We start from the raw sequence: 18,072 nt of genomic DNA, 5'->3' as shown, positions 1-18,072 counted from the left end.
AATTGCTAGAATTAAATTGCGTAAATTAAATAGCGAAAAATAAAGATAGAGTTGGAACGAAGGTACCAAATTGCCGGACTAATTTCCAACAAAGTGAAGGCGGCTAGAATTGCAAATCCACCAAAGCTACTTCAGATTGTTGCAAAATCACCAACTCCACCAACAATATTATAATTGCAAAATTAATAATTGAAACTAGAATAAGACTTTATAATATTTAATTGAGAGAAATTTAAAGTGGCTAATTGTTGCAAAGTAACTATAATTGAGAGATTGACAGAAAGAGAAGAGTGAATTGGTGTGGATTAAAATGAAAATGGAGAGGGGTTTATATAGGGGTGGGGGATGATTAAAGTGTTAAAAAAAGTTTTGGGGGGGGGGGGGGGGGGGGGCAAAAGGGGAGTTTGGAACCGTTTGGCAATGGTCATTTTTGCAAATGGACCGTTGGCCAAATGTCCAGCCCAATGTCCTAACGGCTACATTTTTTTTTTTTAAATTTTGACCGGTTTAACCGGTCCGGTTCCGATTTAACCGATTTCGGTTCCAAAAAAACTCGAAACCGGATTGGTATGTATTAAACGGTTAACCGGAACCGGTTCCGATTTTACTGGTCTGGTTACCGGTTTGAACCGGTAAATCCAAATCCGTTGACAGGCTTAGTGCGGAAGCAAAATGTCAAAAATACGACCAACTCCCCAAGACCTGGTGTTTCACTGCCATAAGCATATTAGGAAGAAAAGTACAAGAGTTTTTCTACTACAGAGTCTGACAATATAAAAGAAATGACATAAAGGAAGTGGCCGCTACGATAGAAGGCAAGTGGCTTACCATAAAGCTGGATCCTCAAATCTGAAACTAGTCGTGAACTGTACTGGTACTGGAATCCGTATCTGTCAAAGAGTGCTCAAATGTAGTATGAGTATGAAAATTAACGTGTATCCAAAGTCGAGTCCATGGCATTTTGCACCCTTAATGTGTGCTCTTTTTTTCAACTTGCACCCTATTCTATTTTTTTTTATGATTTAAACCCCAATCTCTTTATTTCCTTGCAAAACAATAAATTCACCCTTTTTATAAATTTACCATGAGGGCAAAATAGGAATACAAATAATATATCTTTTTTTCCTTCAATTTATTTATTTTATTAGAACTGCAACAACAATAAATTTTATTTTCAAAGCTCTTTTTTTTATTTTTTTTATTTTAAGTGATATTTCTCTATCAATAGTTGCTAAACATTTGGAGTTCTTATTGTTACAAGTTTGTCGTTTTTCCTTTATAAATTAGTAGTAATTAAATTATAAAGGAAAAACGACAAACTTGTAACAATAAGAACTCCAAATGTTTAGCAACTATTGATAGAGAAATATCACTTAAAATAAAAAAAAAAAAAAAAAAGAGCTTTGAAAATAAAATTTATTGTTGTTGCAGTTCTAATAAAATAAATAAATTGAAGGAAAAAAAGATATATTATTTGTATTCCTATTTTGCCCTCATGGTAAATTTATAAAAAGGGTGAATTTATTGTTTTGCAAGGAAATAAAGAGATTGGGGTTTAAATCATAAAAAAAAATAGGATAGGGTGCAAGTTGAAAAAAAGAGCACACATTAAGGGTGCAAAATGCCACAGACCCGTCAAAGTCTCATTGACTGCTCCCAATAGTTAAATTGTTTCCCTTTATAAAAAGGTGACATTCTTTTTGTAACAAATTATATAAGTGTGCACTGTATAGTATAATATTTTAAAGGCTGAAGTAATTAAAACATCCTAAACTTGGCACAAAACGCAACTTTAGTCCCCTAACTATTGCTGCAGTTCAAGACACCCCTAAGCTTGGCTAACTGAGTTTTAATACACCCCTGAGTAGACACACCACAACAAGTAGAATGCACTCGTTGTCCACTTGGCATTTTCATCCTATGTGTTCTCCACATAGATAGTTTTTTTTAAATGTAAAATTGATTTTTTTAATAAAAAATCTGGAACAATGGAATATTTATTTTAAATCTGGAAAATTTGATTTAAAAAAAAAAACTGAAAAACTAGAGTTTTACTTAAAATATTTGTAAAAAATGGATTTAAAAAAAAATGAAAAGTTGATATTTTTTTAAAAGTGTCCTAAAAAATCCAGATTTTTATGATTTTTTTGAGACACTTCTTTAAAAAAGAACTGAAAAACAGTGAATTAAAATTGGAGTTTTATACAAATATGGAATTTTTTTTTTAAATCTAGAAAACCCATTTTTTTTTTAAAAAAAATAATCCCGGAAAATTAGATTAGTTTTTAAATCTAGAAAAAAATTATCAGTTTTTCACTTTATTCTTAAAAAAATTAGTATCCTAGATTTTAAAAAAGTCTAGGTTTTTCATCAAAAATTCATTTTCCAGATTCTTTTTTAGAAATGGGTTTATTTAGTTTTCTAGATTTTAAAAAGTCCAGGTTCTTTAAACTAAAAAAAAAATCAAATTTTCAGATTTTTTTTTAAACAATGGGTTTCACATTTTTTTTTTAAAAAAAAAAAAATCAGTTTTCAAGATTTAAAATGTTCCAGATTTTTAATAAAAAATCCAATCCAGATTTATTTTTAAAAAATGGATTTTCCACATTTAAAAAAAAATAGTTTTTTCTGATTTTAAACAAATATATTCCAAAATTGTTTTTTTTTTTTTTAATAAAAAGAGCTGATGTGGCACGTTTCACGCGCTTGTTGGTGTGTGACTACACTTGTTGTGCCATGTGGCAACTCAGGGTGTCTTAAAGTGCAGCAATAGTGTGAGGACTGAAGTTGCAATTCGTGCCTAGTTGAGGAGTGTTTTAGTTGCTTCAGCCTATTTTAAACGGAAAAGGGTCAAGAATGCCCCTGAACTAATACAAAATGTCTAAAAATACCCTTCATTTTTATATTTTGCTAAAAATACAAATCCACTCATGTTTCTAGCTCATTTATGCCCTTAAAACTCACAGACCCCTCTTTAATTAATTTCTTTTATTACAATTTGTTACGTGGCTTGTTTTTATTGGATGAAATTATAACCCCACCCCCGCCCAGATTTATCCTCTTTATTTTACCTGCCTCGACCAACTATCCATGACCCAAAACTCATAAAAACCCATCAAAACCAGCGACCCTATTGGCTTTTGCAGTAGCTGATAAACTGACAAGAACAGGGGTAACAATGGTGAGAAGAACCCAAAAGAACAAAATCAAGGTAATAGTTCTCCCACTCATTTGATGGAGAATTCTCACAAGGACACTGAAAGAAGGATTTTAAGTAGTAGCAAAATTATGTATTTAGGTACTGCAAGAAGACCTTTCGTACTTAGCTTGGCCATATTTCATGAATTAATCCCGTTGATGAGTACTAAAGCATTGCAAACCACTACAAATAATGCCCAATTGGATCAATATAAAGAAAACTCATTGTGTTAAAAGCCGGATACTAACTATAGAGAGCTATTTAAGTTTTAATTAAACTAAGTTTGATCTACGAAATGCTTAAGTTTGTAGACTTCTTTATAAGTAGTTCTCTATTCTTTCTTATCTACCGCTTTCTCTTAGCAACTGTAGGATCATTATTTCTTAATCTATGTAACATATATTCAGTTCTACCATATATGGATTTAGAGGAATAATAGGATCTTTCAACAGAAGACAAGGGCTTCAGCTGTACTTATCAGGCAGATCATTCAGGAAGTATTTTACAGAGGTCTTCTTAAGACAAGATTAGCATATAGACCGAAACAGTTGAATTTCTATCCATAAACTAGTGCTTGTTATGTACTAATCATAGGCTACATTTTGGTGTTAACCTGAGTAAATTTGGCAGTTAAGAGTTGTTCTACTGACTGGGGCTATCCAGTTCAGTGTTTTTTTCCCTATACAAAACGTTTACTTGGTTAATAAAAGCTTTTTTACTGCCAAAAAACATATATTCAGTTCGTTTTCTCCAAACATTGGTTGCAAGTCTTCTTCTGTAGAGGAGCCAAGTGAACATCAAGATTGAGACTTGAATTTCAGTTCATGACATTATTAACATTTATCAACTACTGTAAAAGCCAATGCGGTCACTGGTTTTGATGGGTTTTGGGTCATGTGTCGATGGAGTTGAATGGGGGCGGGTAAAATAATGAGAAAAATTCTGCGTGAGGTTGGGGTTTTTAATTTCATCTAATAAAAACAAGCCACGAAATACATTATAATAAAAATAATAATTAAAGAGAGGTTTGTTAGTTTTAAGGGCATAAATGAGCAATAAACATGAACGAAGGGTATTTTTTGCAAAATAGATGGATAGAAGATATATTTAAATATTTTCTGTTAGTTCAGGGTCGTTTTTGGTCCTTTTCCATATTTTAAAAATGGATACCTTTTGGTATTTTGTTTATGCCACATAGGCACACACTGCAGGTTTCCCAAATTTTTTTAGTACTTGAGCCTAATGAAAACTGAAGTTGACAAATTCACTATTCAAAATAATAATTATGTTTTTTTCAGATCTATTATGAGCCGAGGGTCTTTCGGAAACAGCCGTCCTACCTTGGTAGGAGTAAGGTCTGCGTACACTCTACTCTCCCCAGACCCCACGATGTGGGATTTCACTGGGTTGTTGTTGTTGTATTATGTGTAAAAATAAAAATTCTTAGGAGATTTTATATAAATCTAATTTTTTTTGTAAGAGGCCACGAACCAACTGACCCATTAAAAAAATTAAAGTATTAGTTGAAAAAATAGTTTCACATAAAAATATTATACCAAGTTCAAACTTTTATTAGTATTAGTTTTTCTGCACGTCCGTTGCATGTATATGTCAAGCTAGGTAGTACACGATTTTATAAAATAATTAATATCAATACTATTAAAACAAAGCTTTGGGTAAATAATTGTACGTGTCAAGATAAAGAATACTATTAAAACGAGCTCCGGTTAAATAATTGTACATGTAAAGATAAAGAACAAATTTATGTGAATGATATTATAGATCGTCGTATGATGACAGAAAATTAAACATGCAGGTAAATCCTGACAAACACGTACACAAAATATCATATAAACCTAACAAATTATTTATTATCGATAATGTTATCCTTTATTGTGGCCTGATATCTTCTTCTTTTCTTTGTGAGCACAATTTTTGTTTTGTGTTGAACCAAGTTAATGTCTGATTGCGAACTAATTATCTCTCTTATTCTAAAAAATAAGTGTTTTCTCTATATCTAGAACAAATCACTCGATTTTTTTAAAAGAAAACCCTCGCAAATGATCTGTCTATTAGTGGACAGCTAGCTATGTATAAAAATGACCAGGTACTCCCAACACTTAAATAAGTTAATTTTTTTCCGCGTGGAGTATTTGATACTGTTCTTTTAAAGAAACTTGTCCCCTTTAATCAACGTCTTGTATATGAGGATTTACTTAGTGATACAGTTACTATTTTTCTTCGGTTAATCTTCTATTTGTAAAATTATTGCATCCCATCTAATGCTTCCACATAATTAATGATGTTAATCTTGGTGTATGTTTCATTCTGACGTTTCGATTACATGATAAAAAATTGTCTGCACCGAGTGTTTACACCAAACTCATGTAATTTACTATAGTTGAGTAATTTAATAGAGTGTTTATATACATTAACCGTGATTAAGTAATGTTATTATATATTCATACTCACAGCATGTGATATGTTGGTATTTTACCAACTTATCTCTTTTTTAATCTTATATTTTTACTATATTTGATTGAGAAATAATTACATTTAATATGTTTACATCCATTTTACAGGTTTTATGTGATTTAGAAGTGATCGGAAGAAACTAAGTGAAAATAAAGTCAAAAAGAGGCAAAAGCTAGAGAGTTTGGCAAAAAGTCATTGGACAGTTTTGCAAAAACGGGATAGTTTTGCAAAATGCCGAAAATTATGTGTTACGTTGGTCATTTTTTGATTTGAGAAAGGGGAATGTATAAGGAAAACTTGGGGTAAAACATTTTCATCTTTGGCCATTTTCACAAGATTTTTAGAAGCTAGGGTTCTTCAACCAATACTTTGGAAAAGAAGATTGAAACACTTTAATGAGCAAACTCTTAACCCTTTCTTTAATTCCTTGTTATGTATTGAATATTTAAGTGTGTTGTATTTTATTCTCTCACTTGCATCTTGTTTATGAGAATATCTATTATCAAATGTTGAATTAAATCTCTTGTTTTGCTTATGTATTGAACCATTTTTATTTCTAATGAAGCGGGTTAATATTTTTTTATCAACTCTTCATGCTTTAATGTCTCTTAATAGTTGCAAACATTATTTGTGCCTAAGTACTTTTACTTTTCTTGAGAAAGAAAGTGAAAGTTAGGAAAAGAGTTAGATAGAAAGGATTTGAGTCATTAAATCTATCTAATAACTTGAGCTAGAGATAATATAGTTAACTTAATGTTGAATTGGTTGTGTTTAACATTACACTCTAAGGCTTGAGAAAGCTTAGAGTGAAATTCATTTATTTGGTTGAGAGACTTTCAATGAGATTTTAAAAATCATTATCTATTAACATAAACCCGCTCATAATAGTAAAAGTGTAAAATACATTGGATCATTACTTGAGAGTAATTTCTCCCGCTCATAATTGTAAAAGTGTAAAATACATTGGATCATTACTTGAGAGTAATTTCTCTTGTTTTCCTTTGCTTGTGAAGTCATTGATCATTTTACTTGCTTTCTAGGTTAGTTTTGTCTTTGTTAGATTTTAAATCAAAAATTCAAATCTTGAAAAAGTGTTTGGTTTAGCTTAGTTGGTGATAATTCTTTACTTGTTTAAATCGCCTTTATATTGTTCCCTGTAGATTCGATCCCGACTCATAGTTAAGTAAACTATATTGCGATGATCGTGTACATTTTTTCTTTGAGGAGTGAATTTGAATGTTATCAGCACACATTCATTAGTTTGGAACTCCCATTTTACCCATTTCTAAGTATCGTAAGAAATGACAAACCAGAGCTGAAGTCATCATACCAAGTGGGACTTAACCCAAATCAAATATTTTTTGTGTTCAGGGGAATATTATCCCAAAATTCAAATCTAGCAAACATTTGTGTTGATTTTGAAAAATCCAATATATTCTAAAACCTAGAACATAACCACCTAAAATTGGACATATAAGAAGACGAAGACGAAGCATATTCAAAATTCTACAATCAATAAAATATAATCACTTACCAAAACATTGTTTTGAAATGTTGGCTTCAAAAGGACAGAGACTATGTGCTTGGTGAGACGAACTCACAGGAGTATGACGGTAGTGACAGACAATTTGTGAATGTAGCAACATAAATACCATTGCTTATACAGTGAGTATTTTATCTCCGTACAATAATCAACCGAAATCAACAACATTGAGAAACCAAACACATAATCCTAGTATTAAACTGAATTTTTTAAACAAAAGCGAGCATGTGTAAAAAATAATAGTTGGAAGAGAAGATGCTAAGAAATCAAAACCAAAACTAAAATAAGAAGGAAGATTACCGGTATAATCAATTGATTACTTGAATAATTTAGATAGAAGTGGGGTCACACCCCAACCGATGGTGACCGTGGTTGAAAACTAATCAGAAAATAGGGACCACCATATACGTCACTAACTGATCCAAGCATTACACCCCCTTCAAAAAAGTTTAATATATTTATTTATTTAAAAATAGAATATTTTGATAAATGAAAAGGATATTTATATAATTTAACTTTCAAGTTAGAGAGTTTATACTTTTAATATAATATAGATAATAATGAATTTATGGGTTATTCGTAGGATTCAATAACAATTATACATAAGCGCAAAACTCAATATTCATAGAAATATTTCTTTTATTTTCGTTTTCTTATCCGTATGAAATTCAGCATACGCAAAAAATGTTCTGTCCATTTTTACTTATTCACACAAATAATACTTGTATGAGTGACGCAAGAATCTAAACATTATTTTATGTGATAAAAAATGGGAGTATTCTTTATATCTGAATTAAACAATTGGAATAACATTAACAGGGACACCCTTTTGATATATATATATATATATATATATATATATATATATATATATATATATATATATATATATATATACATAGTTTCCCTCAAAAACAACTTCTATTTCGTTAAAAAGTAAACACATAATTATAATTAGTATTTTACATCAAATTAGACATCAAACGTACATTTAATTTATACAGCATCAATTCTCGCATTTGAACTAAATGGCCTTTTAATTCTTTGGTACTTGTGAAAGTAATAAACATTCTAATAAGAATACTAAATCCGAGTACAAGAGGCAAACATGTACTTTTTGGACATTCATTGATATACGAAATAAAACCCACATTTAAGATAGATATCATACTATTCCATTGTCAAAATATAGCAATAAATGTTTCACATATTATATACAACCTACAAAATTCTGTCATTGTTCTTCCTTATTCAATTGTTATTGGCGTTCTAAAACAAATTGCTATTAAGAATTTGACTTATATATATATATATATATGTATGTATGTATGTAGAGCTGAAACTAGTCATTCTTCTTGTATTTTAGCTTCGAATCTGAAAGGAAAATTGTCGAAATCCACCTTTATTGCATTTGAGCTTCGATTCTCGGAGTTGTCATTTCTTATTTGGAGTTGATTGATGATTTGAAATCTATATTTAGTGTATGGCGGAGCATAAATTGTTAAATATAAGCTAAAATGGGTGATTATTGGGGTAAATTTCGAACAAGTCAGCCACTGATGAAACTTTGAAGCTAAAATTTGTGTTAGCGAAATAGAAATCATTTTTTCACTAGTATTGTCCCAAAAGTTTGGGAACGTCTTAGAGAGTTTATATCTCAAGTTTGGTATGATTCGATGAGATTTTAGATCAAGTTTCAGATTAAGCTTGAGGCTTTTAGAAGAAAATCTTATGTATGTCACATGTATATCACTTGTATATCATATTGTCATGGCCCAAATTTCATAAGCCGTGATGACACCTATTCCCAACCCGATAGGTAGGTCAATCGATTAACATACCAATTCATTTAGAGTTAATTAGGCAGAAAGTAAAGTGATATGCAAATAATATTCAAATACTAAATCTTTTATAAAGAAACTAGTGCGGAGATACAAAAAAACCACCCAAGACTGGTGTCACGTGCAGAAGAGCCACTATGAATATGATACAAGTCTGAAATCCACTAATAACTCTGGATACAAAGGAAAGACACGAATAAATAAAGATAGAGGGAGAAGGGTATTGCGGATCAGCCAAGCCGCTCACCACGATCTTCTATAATCACGGCCTCACACTGAAGCAGCTTCGTGGGTCCCACTCGTATTCGGAACATAATCTGCACCACAAAGAGTGCAACAAGTGTAGTCTGAGTACAGGAGCACGTGTACTTAGTAAACCAACAGCGAAAGAAGTAGTGACGACGTAATTAAGAAAATACCGATTACACCATTACCATATCATATTAACCGAAAAATCCTTATTCATCTGTATTAGGACCGTTCATTTCTTATTGAGGCCAAGTTGACAGTTGATAAGAATAGTAGGCCATCAAGTAAGGCAAATAACTCAATTAGTCATTTAGGAGCAACAACACAGTTATTCAGTCAAGAGAGAATAATGATGCGATGCAATGACAATACAATAACATGTCTCAAACAAATGCTCCAAACATGTATATACACGACACTCCTCTGTAATCTTTGGGAGTTTGTGACCCATGGGGAACTTGCGAGGTCCATATACTCGTTGCAGGCGTGCAACCCGAGCCAACTAACATATACAATCCATTGAAGGTGTGCAACCCAAGCCAACCATAAATAATCCGTTGCAGGCATACAACCCGAGCCAATCATATGCAAGTGTATGATATAACACATAAAACAATCATCATCTCAAATCTGGACTTAATATGCCAAAGGTTCGACGTCAACAACAACAAAACTGGACTTCATAGCCGACAATTCATTAACATGTTATTTCAAGTGTACGAGGTTTCTTAAGATGCCAAATATAACAACAATCAAGTCTACACATAGCACATAACAGCTAATGCCCACATGCTTTGGCATTCTGACCACAGACATAATGACTCGAACACAATACAAACTCCTAGGTCACGACACTGGTAGTAGTACCAATGTCCGTCACATAATAGATATAAGACCCCCTGTTACGCCCTTACCCTATTATTATTTTAATTGTTTTAATCTTTACTTAACAAAAACGTCCCTCAAACGAAGTCTAGAAAATCTTAACAAACCTTGAGTGCTAAGCAATTGCGCCACAATCCCTCAAGATTTCGCCTTTCCTCGTTCCGTAAAGCTTGGGAACGCTCCCAATTTATCAAATACATGCTATTTGTAACGAAATGAGTCTGTAGACACCCATATTATTATACTTTGATTTGAAACCCAAAAAGGTGACCCCGATCCCAAAAGGGTAAAACTGCTTTTTTTTTTTTTTTTTGAAAAATCATTTTATCCATAACATAAGGGTCCTTTATTAAGAACATTAGTCAATTCCATCCACAAATGAACTTTCAAATCATAAATTCTCATTTCTTAAGGCTAGGCTCAAAAACTTCAATTACCGCAAAATCCTAACTTAGGATTAAAATCTCATTTCACAATGTAGGATCAAAATCTCACTTTCCACAACTCAAATACCATGAATTTGAAGGTATAATACTAATTTACATAAACCCATTATATAAAAAAATTGAATTGGGAAAATGCAAATAAGGAATTTTCGAAATACGGAGCTAAAATACGAAACAACAGCTAAAAACCTAAGCTTTACGTGGGAATGCATAAATCATTTCTCTCCATCATTATTATCAAATGATTAGATCATCATTGGGCAATTTGCAGCAATGTCCTTCGCTGGGGTGATCTTTAATTTTTTTTTGCCCTCAAATTGGTTGTATTTAATTTTTGTCATTCATTTAATACCTCGAGGTCCTGGGTTCGAATCCAAGCTCAGTAGAAAAAAAAAATCGCAAAGGCAAAGGATTGCAATATTCTAGTAAAGTATTTTTTTTTTTTGGCCTTAAGGCAAAGTTTGAAACCCAACGTATGCCTTGCGAATCCAACTTATGCCTTGCAAAAGTTTTTTTTTTTTTAATTTTTAACTGATCAGAGGTTCGAACCTGGAACCAAGGGACTTTTAGCGAAGGTTAAAAATTAAAGACCACCAATTTGAGGGACAAAAATTAATGACCAATCCTTTTTGAAGGCCATTCTGTGCAAAAAAAAAAACAGATCATCATTACCTTATCATTAGCCCACCATCCTTCCTAGTCATTCCCAAATAATAAGAAATAAGAAATGGGCTTGGCCCAATAAATTATCACAATAGTTTCTCAATTCACTTATTCACTTGATCACTTTGTGAACTTTAAAATTACCATTCAATCAAATACTTTATTCACCAATTTATACCTTATTTGTGTGCAAATAATATTCCTATGAATAAACTATTCACGCACATTAAATAAATATGTTCAAAAAATTACTTGTCAATTAATTAACAATTACACTCATTCCCGCAAGTCAAGAATACCATTTTAAAGCTATGGAAAGGATATTTTGGAGAAAAAAGGTCCAAAAGCTCAAAATGCCCTATCGGGTCGTTACACATGTATATGTCACCTATATATCTGATGTATATCACACTTACGTCATGTATATAATATTGATGCGCATGACATACATAAGATATATACATGATATACAAATGACATATACAATGATGATACAATCCCAGATTTGGGATACAAGCTCCGTAAGATGTACCCAGGATTTTGAAACAACATTCAATCAAAAATAATTTCAAAAACATATAAAAGCATACAATAATGAGCGGGACATGAGAATTCAAATGAATGGAGCCTAAAATCAAGGAATTCAATGATTGACATAAATTGCTACAAAATGAAAAGTCTTTTTATGTTAGATAATTATTTGAAAGTGTTTATAAAAATGTAATCAGAATTCCTAAATCGGCATGTGATGTAAAATTTCCTTCATTTTAGAAACTACTCTAAGAAAGGACACAATTTCCTTGAAATTGTTTGGACTCTTCACATTGTAGAAATGTTACATAAAATAAGAAAAATGAAGTATCCAATAGTATTGGACCTACCCTATCTGATAAGGGATCAACAAAAACCTCTTGTAGTTAGGACTCCTTTGTAACTATTTTCTAGGAGTTGATTTCACCTAGAACTCCTCCTCTTACTTGTATTATATATATGGCTGTACATTGTATTTGCATGAATGAGAAGCCTCAGTAATTATTCCCTCTAAGCCTCGTCTAATATGGTATCAGAAGCTGGTTTGGACTCTTCTTTGACGTCCTCTGTTTCCGGCGCTTCACCCTCTTCAACAGTTCCTGTCATGTCCTCTTCTCTCTCTTCCAATCCTCTTAATCATGCACACCACTTTATCTCCATTAAACTCACTTCCAACAATTACTTGTTCTGGAAAACGCGATTGTTGCCGTTCTTGCGAGGTCAAAACCTTCATGGCTTCATTGATGGATCCAAGCCTTGCCTACATTCTTCTCTTACAATTGAAGGCTCGACCACTATTACAACCAATCCAGAATATACCACTTGGATCCAACAAGATCAAATAATCATGAGTCTCTTCATCTCTTCTCTTTCTGAAGAAACCATACCCATCATCATTGGCTTGAATACATCCAAAGATATTTGGGATGCATAAGAAGCAGCCTTGTCTTATCCTTCTAACACTAGAGTCCTTAACCTCCATATGCAGTTGCAAAACCTCAAACAAGATGACCTCACAGTCTCACAATTTCTACAAAAGGCAAAACTTCTGTCCGATGAGTTAGCGGCCGCAGGGAGACAGTTGACTGCTTCTGATTTCAATATTTATGTGTTTAAAGGGTTGCACTCTGATTTCAAGGATATTGTCACTGCATTATCTGCGCGACCTGATCCAGTTTCATACTCCGAGCTCCATAGCCTACTATTGAACCATGAGTTTATCCACGACTCCTCCATGTCCTCCCTATCACTTGCTTCTACTGATACATCCCATACTCCAGTAGCCCATGTTGCTCAACGCTCCTTCAATGGTGATAGACAACACCCTGTACACACTAATAATTACTCTCAAAGAGGTCACGGCAGATCGCATAGGGGACGAGGGGGTCGTGGTGGCCGAAATCAATATCAACGAACTAACTATGGCAATAACTATTCTTCTATGGGTCAATCTTAGAATACCAACAATGATGGACGAGTCAGGTGTCAAATCTGTAATGGTACAAATCACCAAGCTGCGACTTGTTTCCAACGCTACAATCACACTATAAATCCTTCGGCTCATCTCACTCATCAGTTACCAATTCCGTTGACACAAAACTAGTTCCCCGATACTGGCGCCACTCATCATGTTGCACCTGATCTACCAAGCTTTACTCATGTTGAGGAATACAAAGGTCCGGATCAACTACATGTTGGTAACGGACAAGGTTTGTCGATCCAAAGTACTGGTAGTGCCTCTTTTTCAAATCTTTCAAATCGTAAATTTTTCTTAAATCATATTCTTCATGTTCCTTCTATAACTAAGCCTCTTCTCTCAGTTCAAAGGTTTGCTAAAGATAATAACGCTTTCTTTGAATTTCACCCTGCTCATTTTCTTGTTAATGATCGGGACACCAGGATTCCTCTTCTTTCCGGTCAGAGTGATAGCGGACTTTACACTATGTCTATCAAGCCACCGTCCTCAAGTCATCCTAAAGCTCTCACAGCCGCAAAAGTCTCATCCTCTTGTTGGCATCTTCGATTGGGCCATCCGCATCAGAAAGTTCTTAGTCAAGTGTTATCCACGCATAAGCTTTCTAGTTCTAGTTTTAGATTACGTAATTTATGTACGTCTTGCCAACTTGGCAAGTCCCATAAACTGTCTCTTCCGTCTCGTATTAATAAAAGTACTTCATTTTTGCAACTTATTTTTGCGGATGTTTGGGGACCTTCCCCTTTTCTATCGTCTCAAGGTCATCGTTTTCTTCTCGTATTTGTTGATGATTTCTCTGGTTATACTTGGTGCTATCCACTTTTTAGAAAATCTGATGTCTTGTCCATTTTCTCTCAATTTCATGTTTTTGTTGAAAGGCAATTCAACACAAAACTTATGGCCATTCAAACCAATTGGGGTGGTGAGTTCCGTCCTTTATCGAATCTTTGTGCAAAGTTTGGCATAATTCATCGTCTTTCATGCCCTCACACTCATGAACAACAAGGTAAGTTTGAACGCAAACATAGACACATTGTTGAAACTGGATTAAGTCTCATGGCACATAGCTCCACTCCCTCAAAGTATTGGCACTTTGCTTTTGATACTGCCGTTTATTTGATTAATCGACTTCCCACGCCCACTAATAATGGGAAATCACCCTTTGAAGTTGTGTTTCACACTCCACCAGATTACTATTTTCTTAAAGTGTTTGGATGTCTTTGTTTCCCGTACCTCCGTCCTTACAATTGTCACAAAATGGATTTTAGGAGTCAACCTTGTGTGTTTTTAGGGTATAGTCCATCACATCATGGTTATGATGTCTTGACATAGCCACAGGTAGATTATATATTGCACGACATGTTTGTTTCGACGAATCTCACTTTTCCTTTAGCAACAAGTCTATTCTTGGACCACCTCCGCGTACCACTATGCATCCCTGGGCTTCAGCTCCGGTCACTTTACCACCTTCACAATGTTTACAGCCTAAGGTTTCTACTCCTCGCCTGTCGTCTGGTAATTCCCTAGTGCCCATAAGCTCACCTTTCTCTCCTTCCACCTCTCCTATTGATAATTTGAGTCCTGCACCTATAGATTCCTCTACAACTCTCACACAACCTTCCCCTACAACTCCGCACCTTATGACCAAAAGTAACCCAAAATCTGCCAAACCACCTCAACGATCTCACACTATGCAGCTACGTCCTGTGTTCAAACGCAAGCCTTCCTCTCGTTTTGCTTGCACAGTTGCCACTACTACATCTTCTCCTCCTTCCACTGTGCCTACCACCTTCACAGAGGCCTCTAGTTTCAAAGAATGGCGCGATGCTATGTCATCCGAGATGACAGCCTTGTTCAAAAATCAAACATGGTCGTTGGTTCCCTTTAATTCCTCCATGAACTTATTAGGGTGCAAATGGATTTTTCGCATAAATAGGAACTCTGTTGGTGCCATTGAGCGCTATAAAGCTCGTTTAGTTGCCAAAGGATTTCATCAGGTTGAGGGCCAAGATTATCATGAAACATTCAGTCCGGTTGTTAAACCCACCACCATCCGCATCATTCTATCATTGGCAATTGCCCATGGCTGGTCGTTGCGCCAATTGGATGTTCAAATTGCCTTCCTGCATGGTGAGCTTCAAGAAGATGTTTACATGGCCCAACCTCCAGGTTTTGTTCATCCTTAATTTCCTACTCACGTTTCCAAGCTTCACAAATCTCTTTATGGTCTTAAACAAGCCCCAAGAGCATGGTACAACAAGCTTCATCAATTTCTCATCACCGTTGGTTTTACAATATCTAAAACTTATGTCTCTTTATTTATCTACTCTTATGGGAATGTTATCGCTTATATATTGGTCTATGTAGATAATATTGTACTCACAGGGAATAGCACTTCATTTCTTGACTCGTTTACTCGAGCACTTGGCAGTGCTTTTTCCATACCAGATCTCGGTCCGCTTCAATATTTTCTTGGTGTTCAGGTGCAACGTAACAACCATGGTCTCTGGCTCTCTCAATCAAAATATATTCTTGGTATTCTCACTAGAGCTGGTATGCTTAATTGCAAACCATTGAGCTCTCTTATGGAAACTACTGTGAAGCTTCATAAGGGTGATAGCCCCGACTTTGACGATCCGAGTCTTTACAGACAAATTGTTGGTGCTCTTCAATATCTCACACTTACGAGACTGGACATCTCCTTTTTAGTGAACAAAGTGTGTCAGTTCATGCATCATCCTTCCATAAATTAGTGGGTTGCGGTGAAACGAATCCTTCGGTATCTTCAACACACCAAGTCTATGGCATTTTTTATTTCGAAAGGTTCCACTCTTCAGTTGCAGGCTTTCATTGACTCCGACTGGGCTGGTAGCATTGATGATCGCAAGTCCACGGGAGGCTATGCAATATACTTCGGTCCAAATTTAATCTTGTGGTCCTCAAGGAAACAACGGACAGTGGCACGTTCGTCAACAGAGTCTGAGTACAAAGCATTGGCAGATGCTGCTGCTGAATTAACATGGACTCAATCACTGATGTTTGAGCTTGGTCTTCAACTGCCTCGTGCTCCTATTCTCTGGTGCGATAACATTGGTGCTGCATATCTATCTATTAATCCGATTTTTCACTCTCGCACCAAGCATGTCGAGATCGACTTTCATTTTGTCCGCGACAAAGTTGCTAGACGTGACTTACTGATTCAGTTTCTTTCCTCTAAAGATCAGGTAGCTGATATACTCACAAAACCGCTGTCTACTGCTAGATTCTAGTTTCTACGGGACAAACTCAAAGTGACAGACCCACTTTTGGTTTGCAAGGGGGGTATTAGACCTACCCTATCTGATAAGGGATCAACAACAACCTCTTGTAGTTAGGACTCCTTTGTAACTACTTTCTAGGAGTTGATTTCACCTAGAACTCCTCCTCTTACTTGTATTATATATATGGCTGTAGATTGTATTTGCATGAATGAGAAGCCTCAGTAATTATTCCCTCTAAGCCTCGTCTAATAAATAATATTCTTAATATAATAATATCAAACGTATAGTATTTATCAGTAAAAAAATACTACTTATACAAATCGACCACTTGATACTAGATGTCCTAATCATTACACAAAAATGTGGTGGGTTGGATGAGATTACTACATCCTTCGTTAGATATTAGTATTAGAATAAAGAACACTTCCTTTTTAACGAATCCTATATGACTTAAAATTTTGTCGAATTAGCATGTTTCGAATATCATATAGTTAAACATAAAAATATAGGTCCCTTTTAACGAATCCTATATGACTTAAAATTTTGTCGAATTAGCATGTTTCGAATATCATATAGTTAAACATAAAAATAGAGGATAACACATAGTAGTGTTGAAAAGTCCATGAGGTTTCTTGGATTATGCCATGGTCATCAACTTGGAACCTTTCAGCTTCAGGTCAATTCATCTACTGCGACAAACTTGGACACTTTGTCAAGTTGATCTTGCTTCTAATTGTACTGATTGGCATTGCTCAACTTAGGTCCGTTTCTTTCATCAAATATTACCAAATTCCCCTTGAGTGTTAAGTCAAATAGGACACAAAATCATTAAGCGAAGAAGTGACAAGACCTGTGATCCCAAAATTTCAATGATCAGATTTGGCAGCACTCTTCGGTGTTCTATGGATTGTAATTTTCAATTGCTAAATGACACTAAAAGAGAGCCCATCTTGTTGGCCCATACATGGTGTGGCCTTCTTTACCATGTTTAAGTCTTCCTTTGTCTTTTCCTCTTTTTTCTATTCACATTTTTTAAACATTATATATATATTTTTCCCACCCGGTGTCCGATATCTACATTGGAGCTCAACTAAATCTAGATCGCAGTGCATAAGGTCCATTCGGGGGAAGCGATCTGTTAGGATCTTTCATACCCCAGGTTTGAATTCAAGACCTCTGATTTAAGGAGAAGCAATCTCATTCACTGCACCACATCATTTGGTGGTAACATTATATCTATAAAATATCTAATGTTTACTTAAAGACCAAAATTGTCGTCCAAATACATCCAAACTGATTTGATGGGTTGAGGACAACACTCTGCAGTTTTTTATGGGCCCGAAAAGAGTGGACTTGCCCATTAAAGAGCCAGATGGGCTGTCTTTGAATCTTTTACATTGTTTTTGCACACATTGTCCTTCTTTTGGGGTGGTCTTTAATTTTGGCACTTATATTTATGGTCTTTAAATTTTAGCCCTTATATTTGTGGTCTTTAAATTTTGCCCT

This window comes from Lycium barbarum, chromosome 2 (genome assembly GCF_019175385.1).
Source record: "Lycium barbarum isolate Lr01 chromosome 2, ASM1917538v2, whole genome shotgun sequence".
Classification (NCBI taxonomy): Eukaryota; Viridiplantae; Streptophyta; class Magnoliopsida; order Solanales; family Solanaceae; genus Lycium; species Lycium barbarum.
Note: the sequence above shows the minus strand (reverse complement) of the source record.